Genomic DNA, 24,607 nt, shown 5'->3' with positions numbered 1-24,607 from the left:
ACAGGAAACAATCACCGACAAGACAAACAGGAAAGGCAGAGGGTTAAATAATGAACATAATTAGGGAAATCAAAAACAGGTGTACACAATAAAGACAAAACCAAACGAACAGTGAAACATCGATCGGTGGCAACTAGTAAGCCGGTGACGTCGACCGCCGAACGCCGCCCGAACAAGGAGAGGGGCCAACTTCGGCGGGAGTCGTGACAGTACCCCCCTCCTGACGCGCGGCTCCAGCAGCGTGCCGATACCGGCCTCAGGGACGACCCGGAGGACGGGGAGCAGGGCGATCCGGACGGAAGCGATGAAAATCCTGGATTAACGACGGGTCCAGGATGTCTTCCGCCGGTACCCAGCTTCGCTCCTCCTGGCCGTACCCCTCCCACTCCACGAGGTACTGAAGGCCCCTCGCCCGACGTCTGGAGTCCATAATGGCTCGTACTGTATACGCCGGGGCCCCCTCGATGTCCAGAGGGGGCGGAGGAACCTCCCGTACCTCAGACTGCTGGAGCGGACCAGCCACCACCGGCCTGAGGAGAGACACATGGAACCGCCGAACGCCGCCTGAACAAGGAGAGGGGCCGACTTCGGCGGGAGTCGTGACAACTTTCCTCATCATCCTTCCTTGTCTTCAATATACACTCAGGGGACAGTTTATTAGCTACACCGTCTAGTACTGGGTCGGACCTAGAGAATGACCGATATGGATATTTTGGTATTTTGGTATTTTATTAGGATCCCCATTAGCTGTTGCAAAAGCAGCAGCTACTCTTCCTGGGGTCCACACAAAACATGAAACATAATACAGAATGACATAATACAGAACATCATTAGACAAGAACAGCTCAAGGACAGAACTACATACATTTTTAAAAAGGCACACGTAGCCTACATATCAATGCATACACACACACTATCTAGGTCAAATAGGGGAGAGGCGTTGTGCCGAGAGGTGATGCTTTATCTGTTTTTTGAAACCAGGTTTGCTGTTTATTTCAGCAATTTGAGATGGAAGTTCCATGCAATAAGGGCTCTATATAATACTGTACATTTTCTTGAATTTGATCTGGATTTGGGGACTATGAAAAGACCCCTGGTGGCATGTCTGGTGGGATCAGTGTGTGTGTCAGAGCTGTGTCTAAATTGACTATGCTAACAATTTGGGATTTTCAACACATTAATGTTTTTTATAAAAAGAAGTGATGCAGTCAGTCTCTCCTAAACTCTTAGCCAAGAGAGACTGGCATGCATAGTATTTATATCAGTCCTCTGATTACAATTAAGAGCAAAGTGTGCTGCTCTGTTCTGGGCCAGCTGCAACTTTACTAGGTCTTTCCTTGCAGCACTGGACCACGCGACTGGACAATAATCAAGATTAGACAAAACTAGAGCCTGCAGAACTTGCTTTTTGGAGTGTGGTGTCAAAAAGCAGAGCATCTCTTTATTTGCCAGCTAGACCTCTCCCCATCTTTGCAACCATTGAATCTATATGTTTTGACCATGACAGTTTACAATCTGAGGTAACGTCAAGTAATGTAGTCGCCTCAACTTGTTCAACAGCCACACCATTCATTCCCAGATTCAGCTGAGGTCTAGCACTTAAGGAATGATTTGTACCAAATACAATGCTCTTAGTTTTAGAGATGTTCAGGACCAGTTTATTACTGGCCACCCATTCCAAAACAGACTGCAACTCTTTGTTAAGGGTTTCAGTGACTTCATTAGCTGTGGTTGCTGATGCGTTTATGGTTGAATCATCAGCATACATGGACACACATGCTTTGTTTAATGCCAGTAGCAGGTCATTGGTAAAAATAGAAAAGAGTAGAAGGCCCAGCGAGCTGGCCTGCGGTACACCACACTTTACATGTTTGATATTGGAGACGCTTCCTAAGTTTGCCCACTTTGCCAATAAAATAATCATTAAAATAATTGGCAACATCAAATGGTTTTGTGATGAATAAGCCATCACTTTCAATGAAAGATGGAGTGGAATTTGTCTTTCTGCCCATAATTTAATTTAAAGTACTCTAAAGTTTTTTCATCATTCTTTATATCATTGATCTTGGCTTCATAATAAAGTTTCTTCTTCCTTTTGTTGAGTTTAGTAATATAATTTCTCAATTTGCAGTAAGTAAGCCGGTCAGATGTACAGCCAGACTTATTAGCCAGTCCTTTTGCCCCATCTCTTTCAACCATACAGTTTTTCAATTCCTCATCAATCCATGGAGCCTTAACAGTTCTAACAATCAGTTTCTTAAAAGGTGCATGTTTATCAATAATTGGAACAAGCAATTTCATAAATTCATCAAGTGCAGCGTCGGATGTTCCTCGTTAATCACATCAGACCAACAATTATTTTTAAATAAGAGTCACAGCAAAATATTTTGTATGATCTCTTATACACTATTTTAGGCTCAGATGTTGGAACTTTGGCTTTCCTGGATATAGCCACTATATTGTGATCTCTGCATCCAATGGGTAGGGATATAGCTTTAGAACAAAGTTCTACAGCATTAGTAAAAATGTGATCAATACATGTGGATGATCTTGTTCCTGTAGTGTTTGTAAACAACCTGGTAGGTTGATTAATAACCTGAACCAAATTACAGGCACAGTAAGAAGCTTCCTCTTGAGCGTACAGCTTGATGAAAACCAGTCAATATTCAGGTCCCCAAGAAAGTAGACCTCTCTGTTTACATCACATACACTATCAAGCATTTCACAATTATTATTTAGATACTGACTGTTAGCACTTGGTGGCCTATAGCAACACCCCAAAAGAAAAGGCTTTAGATGTGCCAAGTGAACCTGCAACCACAACACTTCAATAACACTTGACGTAAGAACTTCTCTTCTCTAAGCATTACAGGGATATGGCTCTGAATATATACAGCAACTCCTCCCCCATAAGCATTTCTGTCTCTTCTTGTCATAAATGGTGGGTGTAGCTGGTGTATGCAGTCAGGCGCAGGACAGCAGAGAATTGGGAGCAACGTAACTTTACTCAGAATAATGAATGGTGCAAGGTAAAACACTACACTTGCCAAACACAAACACATGAACATCATCTTTTACGCATGGGCAAAAAACAGCACCCGTCGAAATAACCTGTCACCAACATTACCGAACATGACATAAAACAAGTACCCCCCCCCCCCCCCCCCTTGATGCAGCAGTGCGCCGACGCCGGCCTCGGGGACGACCCGGAGGACGAGGTGCAGGGCGATCCGGATGGAGACGGTTGAACTCCCGCAGCATCGAACGGTCCAACACGTCCTCCACCGGCACCCAGCATCTCTCCTCCGGACCGTACCTCTCCCACTCCACGAGGTACTGAAGGCCCCTCAAGCGACACCTCGAGTCCAGTATGGACCGAACTGCATACGCCAGAGCCCCCTTGATGTCCAGAGGGAGCGAAGGAACCTCCCGCACCTCAGATTCCTGGAGCGGACCAGCCACCACCGGCCTGAGGAGAGACACATGAAACGAGGATTTAATACGGTAATCGAGGGGAAGCTGTAGCCTGTAACACACCTCGTTTATTCTCCTATCCCAGCCTCGGACGCGTCCACCTCCACTATGAATGCCAAAGAGGGATCCGGATACGCCAGCACGAGAGCCGATGTAAACAGAGCTCTCAGGTGACCAAAAGCCCTGTCCGCCTCAGCCGACCACTGCAAATGCACCGGTCTCCCCTTCAACAGTGAGGTAATAGGAGCCGCTACCTGACCAAAGCCCCGGATAAACCTCCGGTAGTAGTTGGCAAAACCTAGAAACCGCTGCACTTCCTTTACCGTGGTGGGAATCGGCCAATTATGCACGGCTGAAATGCGGTCACTCTCCATCTCCACCCCTGATGTGGAAATGCGATACCCTAGGAAGGAGATGGCCTGCTGGAAGAACAGGCATTTCTCAACCTTGACGTACAGGTCATGCTCCAACAGTCGTCCAAGTACCCTGCACACCAAGGACACATGCTCGGCGCGTATAGCAGAGTATATCAGAATGTCATCGATACACACCACTACACCCTGCCCGTGCAGGTCCCTGAACATCTCGTCAACAAAGGATTGGAAGAATGATGGAGCATTCATCAACCCGTACGGCATGACGAGGTACTCATAATAGCCTGATGTGGTACTGAACGCCGTCTTCCACTCGTCTCCCTTCCGGATACGCACCAGGTTGTACGCGCTCCTGAGATCCAATTTAGTGAAGAAGTGCGCCCCGTGCATTGACTCAATCGCCATGGCGATAAGAGGTAGCGGGTAACTGTACCTCACCGTGATTTGATTGAGACCTCGATAGTCAATGCACGGGCGCAGACCTCCATCCTTCTTCTTCACAAAAAAGAAACTCGAGGAGGCAGGTGAAGTGGAGGGCCGAATGTACCCCTGCCCCAGAGATTCAGAGACATATGTTTCCATAGCCACTGTCTCCTCTTCCGACAGGGGATACATGTGACACCTGGGAAGTGCTGCGTCTATCAGGGGATTTATCGCACAATCCCCCCGTCGATGGGGTGGTAATTGAGTCACCTTCTTTTTACAGAAGGCGAGAGCCAAATCAGCATATTCAAAGGGGATGCGCACGGTGGAGACCTGGTCTGGACTTTCCACCGTAGTAGCACCAACGGAAACCCCTAAACACCTCCCCGAGCACTTTCGTGACCACCCCGTGAGAGCCCTCTGTTGCCACAAAATAGTGGGGTCATGACAGGCCAACCAGGGTAAGCCCAGCACCACGGGAAATGCAGGAGAATCAATGAGGAAGAGACTGATTCTCTCCTTGTGACCCTCCTGCGTAACCATGCCCAGTGGAGCGGTGGCCTCCCTAATTAGCCCTGACCCTAATGGTCGACTATCTAGGGCGTGTACAGGGAAGGGCATGTCCACAGGAACAATGGGGATCCCTAAACTATGGGCAAATGATCTCTCAATAAAATTTCCAGCCGTGCCTCAATCTACGAGCGCCTTATGCTGGGAATGCGGGGAAAATCTGGAAAATGAATAAACAAAAACATGTGAGCCTGGCGCCGACTCACCTGGGGTGACACGAGAGTGCCCTGCCTACTGTCTCGACTCCCAGAGGAACCTCCCCAGCACCGACCGTCAGTGTGCCCTCTGCGGCCACAGATGGTGCATGGAACGGCCCCTCCTCCGGTCGCCCTAAGTGCAGCACCTCCCAGCTCCATGGGCGTTGTAGCGGTGGTGCTGGGGGATGGAACCAACAGACCCCGATCTGGACGTCCGCAGGTAGCCAGCAGGTTATCCAACCAGATGGACATGTCCACCAGCTAGTCAAAGGTGAGTGTGGTGTCCCTGCAGGCCAACTCCCTACGGACATCCTCACGCAAACTACAACAGTAGTGATCGATCAGGGCCCTGTCATTCCATCCCGCACTGGCGGCCAGGGTCCGAAAGTCCAATGCAAACTCCTGTGCACTCCTTGTCTCCTGCCTAAGGTGAAAAAGCCGTTCACCCGCCGCTCTACCCTCAGGTGGGTGGTCGAAAACTGCCGGGAAGTGGCGGGTGAACTCCTCGAATTGGTCCAACACCGCTTCTCCTTCCCCCCATACGGCGTTGGCCCACTCCAGGGCTTTCCCTGAGAGGCAGGAGACAATGGCGGACACGCTCTCACGGCCCGAGGGAGCCGGGTGAATGGTTGCCAGGTAAAGCTCCAGCTGGAGCAGGAACCCCTGACATCCCGAAGCCGTCCCATCATACTCCCTTGGAAGAGTGAGCTGAATCCCACTGGGACCAGGTGAAGGAGGGGTGGGTAGTGGTGCCATTGGTGCCATTGGTGGTGTAGGTGGAGGTGCTGGAGGCACTCCTCTTCTCTCCCAGCAATCCATCGTCTGCAGGATGCGATCCATGGCGGTGCCGAGATGTTGCAGCATGGCCGCATGCTGTTGGATGCGCTCCACGACCCCTAATACAGGGTTGTCTGCTCCTGCTGACTCCATATCCTCATTGGTGCGGGAGTCTGTCATAAATGGTGGGAGTAGCTGGTGTATGCAGTCAGGCGCAGGACAGCAGAGAATTGGGAGCAATGTAACTTTACTCAGAATAATGAATGGTGCAGGGTAAAACACTACACTTGCCCAACACAAACACACGAACATCAACTTTTACGCACGGGCAAAAAACAGCACCCGTCGAAATAACCATCGGCGATGGCTATTAGATTGGCAACGCCGAGCGCCGCCCGAATAAGGAGAGGAACCGACTTCGGCTGAAGTCATGACACTTCTATAAATGGTATATCCTTATATCGCTAATTCAAATGAATTATCTAAGTGAGTCTCAGAAATGGCTAATGTATGAATGTTATGTGATGTTAGCAAGTTATTGATTTCATGAACCTTATTTCTAAGGCTACATATATTAATACGGGCTATTTTCATCCCTTTCCTGGGTAGCTATTTATGAGAGATAATATTGATATAATATTGAAAAGAGCAGATAAAGCAAGAGAAAATAATATACATTCTGCAGTCCATTAATCAATTGTTGTGTGTATGTGTGCGCTGCGGGGTTGAGGCTACGAACCCATAGGCTTGGCTCTCTCATCCCTTTAGGGCCGATAACGATTTTGGGGGGTTAAAGAGGACGATGGCCAATATTTTAAACTGATATTCAATATCATTAAATGTGAAAAATTTGATGACAACATTTCCCAGAGACACCCATGTAGACGTTCCGCTAGCGGAACACCTGCTCCAACATCCAATGATGGGCGTGGCGCGAAATACAAACTCCTCAAAAATACAAAAACTTCAATTTTTCAAACATATGACTATTTCACAGCATTTTAAAGATAAGACTCTCCTTTATCTAACCACACTGTCCGATTTCAAAAAGGCTTTACAACGAAAGCAAAACATTAGATTATGTCAGCAGAGTACCAAGCCAGAAATAATCAGACACCCATTTTTCAAGCTAGCATATAATGTCACAAAAACCCAGAAGACAGCTAAATGCAGCACAAACCTTTTATGATCTTCATCAGATGACAACCCTAGGACATTATGTTATACAATACATGCATGTTTTGTTCAATCAAGTTCATATTTATATCAAAAACCAGCTTTTTACATTAGCATGTGACGTTCAGAACTAGCATACCCCCGCAAACTTCCGGCGAATTCACTAAGAATTTACTAAATTACTCACGATAAACGTTCACAAAAAGCATAACAATTATTTAAAGAATTATAGATACAGAACTCCTCTATGCACTCGATATGTCCGATTTTAAAATAGCTTTTTGGTGAAAGCACATTTTGCAATATTCTAAGTACATAGCCCAGGCATCACGGGCTAGCTATTTAGACACCCGGCAAGTTTTGCACTCACCAATATCAGGTTTACTATTATAAAAGTTTGATTACCTTTTGTTGTCTTCGTCAGAATGCACTCCCAGGACTGCTACTTCAATAACAAATGTTGGTTTGGTCCAAAATAATCCATCGTTATATCCGAATAGCGGCGTTTTGTTTGTGCGTCCCAGACACTATCTGAAATGGTAAATCAGGGTCGCGCGCGTGGCGCAATTCGTGACAAAAAAAATTGAAATATTCCATTACCGTACTTCGAAGCATGTCAACCGCTGTTTAAAATCAATTTTTATGCCATTTTTCTCGTAAAAAAGCAATAATATTCCGACCGGGAATCTCCTTTTAGCTAAACAGAGGAAAGAAAACAAAGCATTCGGTCGACGCGGGCACGCGCCTGAGTCTCACAGTACTGTAACCAGCCACTACCCAAACACGCTACTTTGTTTCAGCCACAGCCTGCAAAGCCACGATTCAGCTTTTTACCGCCTTCTGAGACCCTATGGCAGCCGTAGGAAGTGTCACGGGACAGCTAAGATCTTCACTCTTCAATAAACAGAGACAAGAAGAACGACACCTTGTCAGACAGGCCACTTCCTGCCTGAAACCTTGTCAGGTTTTTGCCTGCCAAATGAGTTCTGTTATACTCACAGACACCATTCAAACAGTTTTAGAAACTTTAGGGTGTTTTCTATCCATATGTAATAAGTATATGCATATTCTAGTTACTGGGTAGGAGTGGTAACCAGATTAAATCGGGCACGTTTTTTATCCAGCCGTGAAAATACTGCCCCCTAGCCATAACAGGTTAAACCCTGAAATCTCCATCCCTAACTATAACATTTATAGCTCAGTTGGTAGAGCATGGTGTTTGCAACGCCAGGGTTGTGGGTTTGATTCCCACGGGGGACCAGTACGGAGAAACATAATAATAATGATGTATGAAATGTATGCATTCACTACTGTAAGTCGCTCTGGATAAGAGTGCCTGCTAAATGACTAAAATGTAAAATGTATTTTCCGACAAGATAGAACTGTCCTGGCTATCCCTACCCCATTAAACAGCCCTGCACCCCTCACAGCAACTTTCCCAAGCATCCCACCATTTCTCATTCACCCAAATCCAGATAGCTGATGTTCTGAAAGAGCTGCAAAATATGGACCCCTACAAATCAGCCGGGCTAGACAATCTGGACCCTCTCTTTCTAAAATTATCCACCAAAATTGTTGCAACCCCTATTACTAGTCTGTTCAATCTCGCTTTCGTATCGTCTGAGATCCCCAAAGATTGGAAAGCTGCTGCGGTCATCCCCCTAGTTCAGAGCGGGAGACACTCTAGACCCAAACTACTACATATCAATCCTACCCTGCCTTTCTAAGGTCGTCGAAAGCCAAGTTAACAAACAGATCACCGACCATTTCGAATCCCACCGTACCTTCTCCGCTATGCAATCTGGTTTCCGAGCTGGTCATGGGTGCACCTGTCACACTCAAGGTCCTAAATGAAATCATAACCGCCATCAACAAGAGAAAATACTGTGCAGCTGTATTCATCGACCTGGCCAAGGCTTTCGACTCTGTCAGTCACCACATTCTTATCGGCAGACTCAACAGCCTTGGTTTCTCAAATGACTGCCTCGCCTGGTTCACCAACTACTTCTCAGACAGAGTTCAGTGTGTCAGATCGAAGGGCCTGTTGTCCGGACCTCTGGCAGTCTCTATGGGGTGCCATAGGATTCAATTCTCGGGCCGACTCTCTTCTCTGTATACATCAATGATGTCGCTCTTGCTGCTGGTGATTCTCTGATCCACCTCTACGCAGACGACACCATTCTTTATACTTCTGGCCCTTCTTTGGACACTGCGTTAACTAACCTCCAGACGAGCTTCAATGCCATACAACTCTCCTCCCATGGCCTCCAACTGCTCTTAAATGCAAGTAAAACTAAATGCATGCTCTTCAACCGATCGCTGCCCGTACCTGCCCGCCCGTCCAGCATCACTACTCTGGACGGTTCTGACTTAGAATATGTGGACAACTACAAATACCTAGGTGTCTGGTTAGACTGTAAACTCTCCTTCCAGACTCACATTAAGCATCTCCAATCCAAAATTAAACTTAGAATCGGCTTCCTATTTCGCAACAATGCCTCCTTCACTCAGGCCGCCAAACATACGCTCGTAAAACTGACTATGCTACCGATCCTGGACTTCGGCATTTACAAAATAGCCTCCAACACTCTTCTCAGCAAACTGGATGCAGTCTTTCACAGTGCCATCCGTTTTGTCAGCAAAGCCCCACATACTACCCACCACTGCAACCTGTATGCTCTCGTTGGCTGGCCCTCGCTTCATATTCGTCACCAAACCCTCTGGCTCCAGGTCATCTATAAGTTTTTGCTAGGTATAGCCTGCCTTATCTCAGCTCACTGGTCACCATAGCAGCACCCACTTGTAGCAGGCGCTCCAGCAGGTATATTCCACTGGTCACCCCGCCTTTCCTTCCAGTTCTCTGCTGCCAATGACTGTAATGAACTCCAAAAATCACTGAAGCTGGAGACTCATATCGCCCTCATTAACTTCAAGCACCAGCTGTCAGAGCAGCTCACAGATCACTGCACCTGTACATAGCCCATCTGTAAACAACCCATCCAACTACCTCATCCCCATACTGTTATTTATTTATTTTGCTCCTTTGCACCCCAGTATCTCTACTTGCACGTTCATCTTCTGCACATCTATCACTCCAGTGTTTAATTGCTATATTGTGATTATTTTGCCACTATGGCCTATTTATTGCCTTACCTCCCTTATCCTACCTCATTTGCACACACTGTATATAGACTTTTTCTATTGTATTATTGACTGTATGTTTGTTTATTCTATGTGTAACTCTGTGTTGTTGTTTGTGTCGTACTGCTTTGCTTTATCTTGGCCAGGTTGCAGTTGAGAACTTGTTCTCAGCTAGCTTACCTGGTTAAATAAAGTTGAAATAAAAATAAAAATGCAGAAATTGTTTAAATCAAACAATTAATGTCACTTAATTTTTAGCATTATAACTATATAACAACATAATAGTAATAATTGTATTTCAATGGTAAAGCTCTTGACAGACTGGGTAAATTAAGATGGCATAGGTCTACTCACAATACAGTGAATGCTTCATTTTCAATAGGAGTGTGTGCATGCATTGTGTTATTGAGCTTGTTTTGGCTGATCAGTGGAGTCTGTGGTGCTACAGATGACAATCTGTTTGCCTTCCACTGATCAACAACATTGCATAGAAGCATCATTCCAGCATGTCACTGCTGTTAGTTTGAGACTATAAAAGAACATCTATTCAATGCAAATCATCGGATGGGGCCACAGTGTCTTCTGATCCCTCCTGTCTCAGCCTCCAGTATTTATGCTGCAGTAGTTTATGTGTCAGGGGGCTAGGGTCAGTCTGTTACATCTGGAGTATTTCTCTTGTCTTATCCGGTGTCCTGTGTGAATTTAAATATGCTCTCTCTAATTCTCTCTTTCTTTCTCTCTTTCTTTCTTTCTCTCGGAGGATCTGAGCCCTAGGACCATGCCTCAGGACTACCTGGCATGATGACTCCTTGCTGTCCCCAGTTCACCTGGCCATGCTGCTGCTCCAGTTTCAACTGTTCTGCCTGCGGCTATGGAACCCTGACCTGTTCACCGGACGTGCTTGTTGCACCCTCGACAACTACTATGATTATTATTATTTGACCATGCTGGTCATTTATGAACATTTTAACATCTTGACCATGTTCTGTTATAATATCCACCCGGCACAGCCAGAAGAGGACTGGCCACCCCTCATAGCCTGGTTCCTCTCTAGGTTTCTTCCTAGGTTTTTGGCCTTTCTAGGGAGTTTTTCCTAGCCACCGTGCTTCTTTCACATGCATTGCTTGCTGTTTGGGGTTTTAGGCTGGGTTTCTGTACAGCACTTTGAGATATCAGCTGATGTACGAAGGGCTATATAAATAACTTTGATTTGATTTGATTTGAAATGAGTCCAACGTAACGTCATGATTTGTGATCACCGATAGTTATGAAACTAGGATTTTTTGTCATTTTCCGTGATCGGGAAAAAGTTATATTTTTCAGCTGTCAGGATGCATCTCTAAACAACTCAGCTGCCAGGATGAAATTTGAAACCACTCAATTGGCTAGTTCAGCTATCTGTTAAGAAATTGGCAGGTTGAAACTTGATCATACTCCATCGCTCATATCACTTGCTGCTGTTTACTGCTACTATGAGAACTAGCTCAATGGTGATGACATTTGCTACCAAGCCATGAATGTGCATAATATCTAACAAGGAGAGCAAGGCTAGGAAAGAAGATGAAACGACGATGCACGTTCTGTATGAATGACTGAAATCTACCCATAGTTTGAGAAGTGAGACTGCACACATATCTACAGCTTTCTTGGTCCATAAACATGCAGGAAAATTCTTAGTAGCTAAACTATTGCCAACCTTTATTTAGGCATTTAAAACACTCCGTTCTTTCCCTATTTACGACAGTCATCTAAACTGACTATCAACTGTCCATTTACAGATACGATTGTGGCTGGTCAGTTCAGCACACCAGTAAATAGCTAACGTTACACTGCAAGCCAGATGGCTCGTTGCCAAAAATGTTGTGTGTTCAAAACCAGCTCCTATCTGATATCTTAGCACCAAGTTTATCTAGCCAGCTAGCTAGCATAGTAGCTAACACAGCTAGCTAGCTAACACCACAGATGAGAGGGTTAGTTATCCTAATCTTTGCTAACAGGTCAAGCTATCTGCTTAGCTAACTTGCTTATTGCATGCATGTCTGAGCACGCTGACACAAGCCGTATTATTAGTGAATTAACTAAACTAATATTTGCAACAGGAGTTAGATTTTGGTCATTGTGTCAATTTATCCATTTATCAATACTGCACCTTTCTGTTGAGAGAATGAGCTAGCTTGCTGGAGCTGATTTTCCCAGTTAGACATTCCTCTGCATTGTGCAGTGCTCGTTGCTCAGGCGGTGAGTGGCGGCTGGCATAGCTGCTTTGCAATGTATAGGGACTATCGGCAAGTAGCCAATAGCCGATAGACAAGAAAAGGCCAATATTGACACAATATATCAGCTCGGCCGATTATTGGTCATTCTCTAGTCGGACCCTGCTTTGCCTACAGATCAGACTGCATTCTTTGGGGCATGTAAACATTGCCCAATTGGTATTAAGGGACCTAACGTGTTTCAGGAAAAGTGTTGGCGATCGTGTGCCCACTGGAGACGCTTCTTCTTGTTTTTAGCTGATAGGAGTGGAACCCGGTGTGATCGTCTGATGCCCATCTGTGACAAGGACCGAATAGTTGTGCGTTCCGAGATGTGGTTCTGCACACCACTGTTGTACTGCTCCTTTATTTTCCTGTTTGTGGCCCGCCTGTTAGCTTGCATGATTCTTGCCATTATCCTTCGACCTCTCATCAACAAGCTGTTTTTGCCCACAGGACTGCCGCTGACTGGATATTTTTAGTTTGTCGCACCATTCTCGGTAAACCCTAGACACTGTCATGCATGAAAAGACCAGGAGGACGCCCGTTTCTGAGATACTGGATCCCGCACGCCTGGCACCGGCGATCATACCACGCTCAGTCTCTTAGGTCACTCGTTTTGCACATTCAAACGTTCAATCAAACAGTAACTGAATGCCTCGATGCTTATCTGTGTCACGTGTGCTCCCTCTCTGGCCTCTAGGTCACCGGGCTGGTCATTATGGCGCACACCTGTCACCATCGTTGCGTGCACCTGCACTTCATCAGACTCAATCACTTCCCTGATTACTTCCCCTATATATGTCACTCCCTTTGGTTCCTTCCCCAGGTGTTATTGTTTCTGTTTCAGTTTCATGTCTGTGCGTTGTTCGTTGCGTTTATTTATTAAAAACACTCACTCCCTGAACTTGCTTCCCGACTCTCAGCACACATCGTTACAGAATAACGCTCACCTAATCGAAGCATCAGGGAGTGTTTTTAAAAAAAAAAATTATTGTGTCAGGTGGAATGACATCAGGTCCGGGAGCCGCTACAGGCTTTCATGCCTCAGCCGGATTGCCAGGCTCCCCTGCCTCAGCCAGCACATCAGGCTTTCATGCCTTTGTCGGATAGCCAGGCTCCACTGCCTCAGTCGGTCTGTCAGGTTCCCGCGTCCCAGCCAGCGACAGGTTCCCGTGCATCAGCAGGGGTGACCTGTCCGCTCCTGATCCCCAGGATCGTCCCTTGGGTTGGCGTCCCATGTGTACTGTCACGTGTGCTCCCTCTCCGGCCTCTAGGTCACCAGGCTGCTCATTATGGCACACACCTATCACCATCGCTACGCACGGCATCAGACTCACACGGACTCCATCACTTCCCTGATTACTTTCCCTATATATGTCACTCCCTTTGGTTCCTTCTATAAGGGCACAAGGCGAGACCAAATGCAGACACAGGAGGCAGATGGTTGAGCTCCGATATGTATTATACCAAAAGTGGTAGGCAAAAGGCAGGTCGGGGACAGGCAAGAGTTCATAAGCCAGGTCAGAGTCCAAACAGTACCAGGCGATAGGCAGGCTCGAGGTCAGGACAGGCAGGGGTTCAGTGAACAGGTCAGAGTCCAAACAGTACAAGGGGATAGGCAGGCTCGAGGTCAGAACAGGCAGAGTGGTCAGGCAGGCGGATTCGGCGTCAGGACAGGCAAGGGTCAAAACCAGGAGGGCTAGGAAAAAAACGTGACTGGGAAAAATAGGAGCTAGGAGAAACACTGGTTGACTTGGAAAACAAGACGAACTGGCACAGAGAGACAGGAAACACAGGGATAAATACACCGGGAACTAATGGGGAAAACAGGAGACACCTGGAGGTGGGTGGTGACAATCACAAAGACAGGTGAAACAGATCAGGGCATGACACCGTCCCCAGGCGTTATTGTTTCTGTTTCAGTTTCATGTCTGTGCGTTGTTCGTGTTTCGTGTTATGTTTCGTTTATTTAATTAAAACACTCACTCCCTGAACTTGCCTCCCGACTCTCAGCGCACATCGTTACAATCTGCCTCTTCATATAGCAAACCACGTGACTCACTGTCTGTAGGTGCAAACCATTTTCTTGTACAGGGTGATGTACCTAATAAATTGTCTGGGTTGTATATTAGAATTACCGAGACGGCAGCCATATTAATCATCTGGCAGCGGCACAGCAACTGCAGGAAAGGTGTTCTGTCTCTTCACAGACAACCACACAAGTGTAGACATTTTAGAAAAACATTCCCAAGTTCATTATGGAACTGTTTGTTGCTAATGTACATTCATGCTGCGTCTTAATGAAAAACATGGCTGTGTAGCTTTGTTCCTGCCCCAACATGGTTAGAGGCAGTCAATGTTGAATTGCCTTTGATACTCTCATAAAAGCTGCTGGCTGTTGTGATTTATCACGCTGGTTAGGCGGTGATATGAGGATAGATATGGAAAGGGCCGACGTTTCAGTATATGACACGGCTTTCTAAAAATAACAGTCCCTCATCAAACCCTGAGCGCAGGCCATAACTCAAAAAGCATGTAACCAATTACAGGCCTCTCCCTGTATTTCAGATTTCTAACTAATAAATCATCTCTAATATTGTAGTGATGATGGTGAGCTGGAAGGCTGTGTGGCGTCACTTTGCCACCCGCCGTCCTCTCACTACACCAAAACATCTCTGAAATGCTTTGAACAGAACCTGGCCATGTTTAATCACCGGTGCTGAAAGACGGACATCAGGAAAATGGAGTGAGGTGATCACAACTCAGGTGATTTTACGCATCGAAGCATTTGACGTGCTGATGGACTCGAAATGACTCAGGGGCTCCATGTCCTAATGGGGCTGTGGTTACCTAGTGTGTGTGTGTGTGTGTGTGTGTGTGTGTGTGTGTGTGTGTGTGTGTGTGTGTGTGTGTGTGTGTGTGTGTGTGTGTGTGTGTGCGTGCATGCACTATGATGTAAGGGCTGTGTATTCCATCATGGCTGTAGTGAAGAGAGGGCTCATAGGAGCCCCTGTCAGTGTGGAGTCATTGCCTGCTACCAAATAGGGTAATCTGTAAGAGGCTTGAGACTCTGTACTGTACATTAAGGAAGACTGGCTTGTCAGTTGAAACTTACTCTAAGATGTATGAGGCCTGTTGTATCATAGGCCTGACCCTAACCCTCTCCCTAAACCTAGCTTAATGTCCACATCCAGGCTCAACCCTAAACCAACCCTAAGCCTATGATCCATGTTTTTTGGGGCCAAACCGGTAACAGGCTTGTAGACTAAACACTAAAGTAATCTCGTGGTGCCCACGGCAGGAGAGAGGGCATTCAGTGTTACTCGCTGGCATCTGCAGACTGGGGACTGAGGTGTGAGGGGTGACATTGCCCTGCGTCAAACAGACATAAGGGAAAAGAGCACAGGGAAAACTGATGTCATTCAGCACACATGGCTGCGTTGGAGCGGTGAAATAAAACTCTCCCCCTGCCCAGGCCATGTGTTTGACGTGAAACATTCCAGAAGCGTTAAAATTATTCCTGAACGAAACCCAATCCATCCCCCTTCTTTCCCAGTGCTCACTCCGGTTCGGTCGGGTTTGATCATGCCACCGCAGTTCAAAGTTGTCCTCCATGAAAGGCTGCTGTTTTTCCCCTGTTTACTTCCTGCATTACAGGTAAACGTCCATAATAATTTATGTCTCCTGGTTTGGGAGAAGAACATCTTTGATGAATGAACCACCCATATGAAAGGAGACCAAGAAGTGTTTCTGAGGAGCTCAGGTTATTCATTAAAGACCCTCCACGCTCCACCAGAACCATAACATCAGTTACCTCCCTCAAACAGCAAAGACTTCTGGAGGATTCTCCACTGGAGCCTCACTAGAACACCTGAAAGACCTGAAAGGGCACAGACTGCTGGGAAATTCCCTACCCAGAGGCCTATCACAGAGACATGCCATAGAGAGGAGGTCTGTTGCTCTCAGAGCTCAGACTACTATGTAGCATGTAATTACCTGACTTAGATATATCCTTTACTCTATCTCAGAACTCACAAATCAAAGCCAATACTAAAAGGTGAGAAAATGAGACTACACCTCAGCGATAAGTAAAGGAAGTATTATTGAGAGCTATTTAGCGTAGAGTGAGTAAGTGGATGTGACTTTACGCTATGTGCATGTGAATTGCCTGACTTTAAACGATGTGTTTCCTAACTATAGAGAGAGTGTTATTGCCTGTGACTAAAGAGCATGTGGGATTTTAGTTAGTGTGTGGACTGATGTTGGGTTTTCCTATTTTGCCCTGACTCAGGGTGAGACAGAGAGGGACAGAGGGCAACTTAATGAGATGTATGAGAGGTGACTTGATGACAGACGCCAACGGGGGACCTTATACAAACAAACCCACTGAAGACAATGTCAATCAACAGGCCCAGATTAGAGCTCAGAGTTTCAGGCTATTGCTCAAGACTAGAATCCTTCATCTCCCCTTGAAGAGGACAAAGCGCTAAGAACTGAACTAACCCATAGATAGACTACAGCACAGCAACCTAGAACAGGCCGCAGACATAACGTCTGTCCCGTATGACTGTGAGAAGACTGCATTCTTTAAGGCTCGTACATCCCTTTAAGGCTCGTACATCCCTTTAAGGCTAGTACATCCCTGTGTTTAAGGGAATTGTTCAACAACACCCACTGAGCACAGACGTCAATTCAACGTCTATTCTACATTGTTTCAACATCATTTTTGTGAAATGGAATGGAAACAATGTTGAATCAAGAAGTGTCTGATGATTGTTTTGTCCATAGAGCTATTATATCATAGCCTCCCATAGTGACTAATCTGATAGTGATTAGGGCAAGTTGATGGGCAAGTTTTGCTGTTTAAAGCATCTGGTCTCTGTGAAGTTTATAAAGGCTGTCTGACTGTCTCTGGCTATTCCCCAGAGCCCCACACATAGAGATTTCTATCACCAGAAACCAGGTGTTTATTTATAATTGGCTAGCTGGGCAAGCGATCTGAAATACCAGACTTATTCCCTGAAGTACCTAACTACCATGGAGATTGTATGTCAGACGTCAATTGAAATACAGTATTCTGTAGAATATTGATGCAGGAATGTTTACAATTGTTGTAGTGAACTACAGCATGGGCTTTGGTCTGGTCTATCTCTTGATAAGCGATGACAGTTGTGAAAATAATGCACAATCAGATAAAAAAGAGAAAGTGGGAAAACAGCTTTCTGATAGCATCTGATTAAAGAAACATCTATGTTCTATGTTTTATGTCTCCACAAGCAGCTGATCTGTCAATGTTTAAAAAGCCTTTGTGCTTTTGTCATCCTGGGAAGCCCCCTTTTACTGGTGATGAGGTGAGATGTATATTTGTGTTTCTTTGTTTTTAACGACCAGTAGTTATTGTTAATGTGACTTTGGACCAGTGGTGTGGTAGGATGTACTACTTGCACAGTGTCGATGTGGAAAGCAGGACGTTAATAGAAGTGACCTCAGCTTCTCAACAGTTTACGTTAGACAATGTGGTATTGGTATCAGGATAAGGGCGTGGAAGGCTACCTTTCTCTATAAACTAGAAAACCAGATCACTGTATAGACCGCATGCAGTATATCTGACGTAATGACAAACTGATGACATACACTATGTGATATCTGTATCGAACAAGAAGATTAACCAAGAAAAATATATTGTTTTCTGGTTTTGTAATATTGTTATTTTACTATGGACAGGCACTTGTAGCTTACACACTATAATGCATGCAGTCACACGGACCCAGGCAAGCACAAACACAAACACACGCACACACACACACACACACTCTCGCTCTGTATCTTGCTTCAGGGGTGAAGAGTGCATAAACACGTGTGATTCCCATCGTCTCTGCTGATAGTTAGCTTTGTTTTACAGACCTGCCTTACTCATAAATCTACAGCTGTTTCTTGGGTGTTTTTTTATAAAAGTGAAATCACCCATTTTATATTTATAGATCTCACAAGCTCTTTTCCACACTCCAGCAACACTTGTAAATGCAATCTCTCTGTGGAGGGTTTTATGGAGTAACCCAATGATTTGCAAGAGGAGCCAGAATGGATTTGGGTTATTTTTCAATAGCTGCATGTGTGTGTCAGAGCAGGTCCAGTAATGTACAATCAGGTCCAAAATGATGTGCACCCTTGATAAAGAAGAGCAAAAAAGATTGTATAAAATAGATAATACAAATACTGAGCTACAATGTGTGCTCAAACAATTAGACAATTTTATTATTTAATACTAATACTATTGCTCAGAGAAAAATATTTAGTTTAAAAGAAATACATATAAATATCTAAAAGGTAGGTTTAAAACAATTTGGTAGCCTTGTTTTCAGTAGTTTGAGCAAATCAAATCAAATGTTCTTGGTCGCATACACATTTTTAGCAGATGTTATTGCGAGTGTAGCAAAATTATTTGTAGAAAATATAAAATATATTTAGATTTGTTTAACACTTTTTTTGGTTACCACATGATTCCATTTGTGTTATTTCATAGTTTTGATGTCTTCACTATTATTTTACAATGTAGGAAATAGTAAAAATAAAGAAAACCCCTGGAATGAGTAGGTGTGTCCAAACTTTGACAGGTACAGTAGAATACAGTATATCTACAGTATACAGTGCGTTCGGAAAGTATTCAGATCTCTTGAACTTTTCCAAATTCTGTTACGTTATAGCCTTGTTCTAAAATGGATTTAAAAAATGATAAAAAATTACCTGTTTAACTTAAGTATTCAGACCCTTTTCTATGAGACTCAAAATTGAGCTCAGGTGCATCCTGTTTCCATCGATCAACCTTGAGATGTTTCTACAACTTGATTGGAGTCCACCTGTGGTAAATTCAATTGATTGGACATGATTTGGAAAGGCACACACCAGTCTATATAAGGTCCCACAGTTGACAGTGCTTATCAGAGCAGAAACCAAGGTCGAAGAAATTGTCCATAGAGCTCCGAGACAGGATTGTGTCAAGGCACAGATCTGGGGAAGGGTACCCAAAAATGTCTGCAGCACTGAAGGTCCCCAAGAACACAGTGGCTTCCATCATTCTTAAATGGAAGAAGTTTGGAACCACCAAGACTCTTCCTAGAGCTGGCCACCCGGCCACACTGAACAATCGGGGGAGACGGTCCTTGGTCAGGGAGGTGACCAAGAACCCAAAGCTCTAGAGTTTGTCTGTGGAGATAGGAGAACTTTCCAGACGGACAAACATCTCTGCAGCACTCCACCAATCTGGCCTTTATGGTTGAGTGTCTAGACGGAAGCCACTCCTCAGTAAAATGCACGACAGCCCGCTTGGAGTTTGCCAAAATGCACCTAAAGACTCTCAGACCATGAGAAACAAGATTCTCTGGTCTGATGAAAACAAGATTGAGCTCTTTGGCCTGAATGCCAAGCGTCACGTCTAGAGGAAACCTGGCACCATCCCTATGATGAAGCATGGTGGTGGCAGCAGCATGCTGTGGGGATAATTTTCAGTGGCAGGGACTGGGAGACTAGTCAGGATCGAGGCAAAGCTGAACAAAATACAGAGACATACTTGATGGAAACCTGCTCTAGAGTGCTTAGGACCTCAGACTGGAGCGAAGGTTCACCTTCAAACAGGACAACGACCCTAAGCACACAACCAAGACAACACAGGAATGGCTTCGGGATAAGTCTCTGAATGTCCTTGAGTGGCCCAGTCAGAGCCTGAACTTGAACCTGATATAATATCTCTGGAGAGACATGATAGCTGTGCAGAAACTCTCCCCATCCAACCTGACAGAGCGTAAGAGGATCTTCTGTGAGGAATGGGAGAAATTCCCCAAATGCAGATGTGCTAAGCTTGTAGCACCATATCATAGACTCGAGGCTGTAATTGCTGCCAAAGATTCTTCAACAAAGTACTGAGTAAAGGGTCTGAATACTTACACTACCAGTCAAAAGTTTGGACACACCTACTCATTACAGGGTTTTTCTTTATTTATAGTTTTTTCTACATTGTAGAATAACTATGAAATAACACATGGAATCATGTAGTAAACAAAAAAGTGTTAAACAAATCAAAATATACTTTATATTAAAGATTCTTAAAAGTTGCAAACCCTTTGCCTTGATGACAGCTTTGTACACTCTTGGCATTCTCTCAACCAGCTTCATGAGGTAGTCACCTGGAATGCATTTCAACTAACAGGTGTGCCTTGTTAAAAGTTCATTAGTGGAATTTCTTTCCTTCTTAATGCGTTTGAGCCAATCATTTGTGTTGTGACAAGGTAGGGGGGGTATACAGAATATAGCCCTTTTTGGTGAAAGACCAAGTCCATATTATGGCAAGAAGAGCTCAAATAAGCAAAGAGAAATGACAGTCCATCATTACTTTAAAACATGAAGGTCAGTCAATCCGGAACATTTCAAGAACTTTGAACGTTTCTTCATGTGCAGTTCCAAAAACCATCAAGCGTTATGATGAAACTGGCTCTCATGAGGACCGCCACAGGAAAGGAAGACCCAGAGTTACCTCTGCTGCAGAGGATACGTTCATTAGAGTTACCAGCCTCAAAAATTGGTTATTGGAAAAGTGGTTATTCTTGGAAAACATAATGCACACGGCTACAGTAACATAAAGTAATGGAAATACTATTGTATTATTTTAAACAGTAACTTTGTTTGTATAGTAATGATACCCAAGACCTTCACGAACACGACCAAATAAAAAAAATTCCAATCACATTTATGAAATATATTTATTAGACTGTTAGAATGTTGGAGTCAAAATGATTCCTCATTGGCAGGAAGGGGAGTGAAACGAGGCCTATCTAGAGTTAACAAGGGCCCCAGGACCAGTAGAAGCAAAACAGCCCCATAACTTAAAAGATCCACCACCATATGTACAGTAGGTGTGAGGTTCTTTTCTGCATATGCATCCTTCTTTCGAGGTCCAACCAATCACTGGTGAGCCTGGCCAAAGAACTCTATTTTTCTGTCATCTGACCATAGCGATCCAACTGCCAATGCCGTTTAGCAATCTCCTGGCGTTTACATTTTTTGGGTGCTGTCATGGAGGTGGCGTCTATCTGCAGATTTGTAGACTTGGTGACCGCAACATTCGTCCAAGTTCTGTAATTCTCCAACTGTGGCCCTTGGACTTTTCTTTGCCTCCCGAACCATCTTCCTCACTGTGCATGGGGACAAGCTACACTTGGGTCGTCTACCAGGCAAGCTTACCACTGTTCCAGTGGTTTTGAACGTCTTCATTGTTGCCCTAATAGTGGTTAGTGTTTTTTTTGTACCCATTGGCTGATTTATAAAAGTCAATAACCATTTGTCTCTTTTCCATTTGTGAGTTCCTTGCCTTTCCCCATGGTGATGGATGACAAAAGGATTGTTCATGCGTGTTGCCTCATTTTTATACCTCAGTGAAACAGGAAGCCATGGAAGGACACAATACAGTTCCTTAAACTGAGATTAACTTAAAAAGTAGAATGTTATTTAATGCAAAGTCTTTAGGGGTCTTTACATAGATTTTTTTAACCTGTTGAACAAAATCTCTTTCTCTGAGCAATTGTATTAATATAAAATGATATAATCTTCAACAAAACAAAGTAGCATATAATATAGCTCAGTATTTTCATTTTGTTTGCTAATCTTTATCAATGGTGCCAATCATTTTGGAGGTCACTGTATATGTGACTTGATAATGATTGGGAAGTCAGACCAGAGTTGGAAAAATAGACCCAGCTGGAGGGAAAAAGCTTCTATTTTTAGTTTTTAAAATCAACTTTAACAAAACCGCAAAATAACTCATTTTCTGTAACAACACATTTCAAAACAAAGTTGTCCCTCAGTGAATGCTGTTGTAAGTCTGTCTGTTGTTTGATTTAGTGAAAGGGCAAGGTCACTGTGTCTATGACGTTAGTACAGATGTAGGATCTTAATTTGATCACCCTGTTGCAGGAGAACTTTAAAATATGTATTTGAGGTTCAAAAAGGTTTCTGATGTTTGTAATTTCCACTTTAAAATATCAGACTTGATTTTACCTTACCAAAAATGTATCAAAGCCTACAGAAATATCCATTAATTATAATCCACATAATATTTCCGGTTTCCTGTTGCTGCATGAATGATTTTCTGCTGTGGCAAACTGGCTCAAATTAAGATCCTACATCTGTATGGACCTTATGGTCCTCACTGAAATCAAAACCACAGGAAAAAAAAACATTGGAGACATGAAATGTATTTTGGCACCACTGACTGCTCATGGGCCATTTGATATTTAACCCCAACTATGTGTTCATCAATATTCAATTAGTTATCTCAGTAATTCAGCACTTGATAAAAATCTCATAATGTGTGTTAGACATCAGCATCTTTGTCCAATTAGACAGGAGAGAATGTTTCATGTTGTAATTGTATGCATTTTTCTTACAGCACTCACAATCATAAAACCTGAAATCATATCATGATTCTTCCCATTCCCATCTGCACCAGACAAATCCAACATGGCAGCCGAACACAGCCAACATAACCTAAACAGGCGATCCGATCACAGCCAAAGAAAATGGTTACATGGCACCATAGAGTAAGACAGTTCCTCACTTCAGCATTGGCATGCAGCGGTATACATTTATACATAAACATCAGGCATTTCAGGGCTTCTGAAGGTTCCTCTCTCCACTTATAGAGGCTCAACTGTGACACATGATACGTACGCTGCTTATTAAACAGAGCTTACTGTAATTACCCTCACAGACACTTCAGTTGGAGCCGCTTTTTTCCATGTCTTCTCCTCCCAGAGTGATGAGCGAAGTGTAATGGGTTTCATAATGTGTTACAAAGAAATGACAGACTGTTGAAAACCGGGGGACAGCTACGACAAGAACTTGCTCCTTACAAACTCAATTAAGCCAAACACTTTTTGTTTAGCACTTGATGAACATGGTAAATGAAACCTAATCTTCAAAGTCGTGTTCTTTTAAACTGCCCCAGTATTTATTAAGTCTACGAAGTTAATGTAAGTGATATGGCAGTGTAATTATGTCTTATATGCAGTAATATAGGAGAACGAATGTATAAATGATACAGCCTACTACACGCGATTAAAGCCGGAGCTGTGCAATATAGGCCTAGCTGAGGACGTGAAAAATCATCTTATCGTTCAACATACAAACCATTCATGATAGGTGAAAACAGAGGAGGCCATCGAGATTAAGGCAGGAGAGCCCCAAACCCTCCTGTAGTCAATGACATGATGCTGGATGCCACTGTGCTTCCCCAACTGACATCATGTACACAGTTTATGAAAGGAAGTCTCTCTGTGTTTACCTGTTTATACCGAGAAGACAGAGCAGATAAGGGCTTTGTGAAGCAGAACAAGTCAACCTGAAGATAATCGCCATGTTGAAAGATTACGATTAAGATTGAGATTGGGATAAATGACCCCGTTTTGAATCCATCAACATCCTTTGTTTAACCATGCCACTAAAACAAGGAAGTACTGTAATGGAATTAGTATAGCTTCAGTGTACCTTATGGACATCCAGAAGTCAATAACATACAGGTACAGTATTATAGCTGACCAGTCAGACTAAATGTGATGCAACATGTAACCCAGCCGTGTAGAGAGGCAGGAAGCAAGGTTTGCCCTGTGCCCACAGCAAGCTAAAAATGGCATCAGGAGCTGGTCCTGGACTGCTGCGAGTGTTTCTGGTTCTACATGTGTAGGCTTCCGACACCTCACTCCGGACCTGCAGAACACACAGAACACAGAAATGTGTTTTACCGAAACATCTGGCAGCATGCAGGTCTTTCTCTGCTCCCTTGCCAATTAGTGTTTTTCATCACTTCAAAAACCTCACTCCTACACATTCTCATTCTGGCATACAGAGCACATCACCTTCCTCTCTCTGTTCTGTTCTGAACCTGCTCTCCCTCACCAGGTTGGACACACAGGGACACAAACATGAAAGGAAACCCATAAAAAGGGCTAATCTCCCCCATTTTAAAACATGGAGAGTTTATTTTTACAGTCTCCAGCTGGACTTCCCCTTCAGTGTTTGGAAACAATCAGTAAACAGAGAGAGAAAGAGAGCGAAAGAGAGAGAAAATAATTGCGCGATCACAGACTTGTGCGTCACCAAGCCCTTAGGATAACTTATGGAACTCATAAAGTGCTTGTTGAAATAAATTCTGGTGTGAGTGCTTGTGCAATTG

This window comes from Salmo salar, chromosome ssa23 (assembly GCF_905237065.1).
Source record: "Salmo salar chromosome ssa23, Ssal_v3.1, whole genome shotgun sequence".
NCBI lineage: Eukaryota > Metazoa > Chordata > Actinopteri > Salmoniformes > Salmonidae > Salmo > Salmo salar.
The sequence above is the reverse complement of the archived record's forward strand: the minus strand, read 5'-3'. Positions refer to the sequence as shown.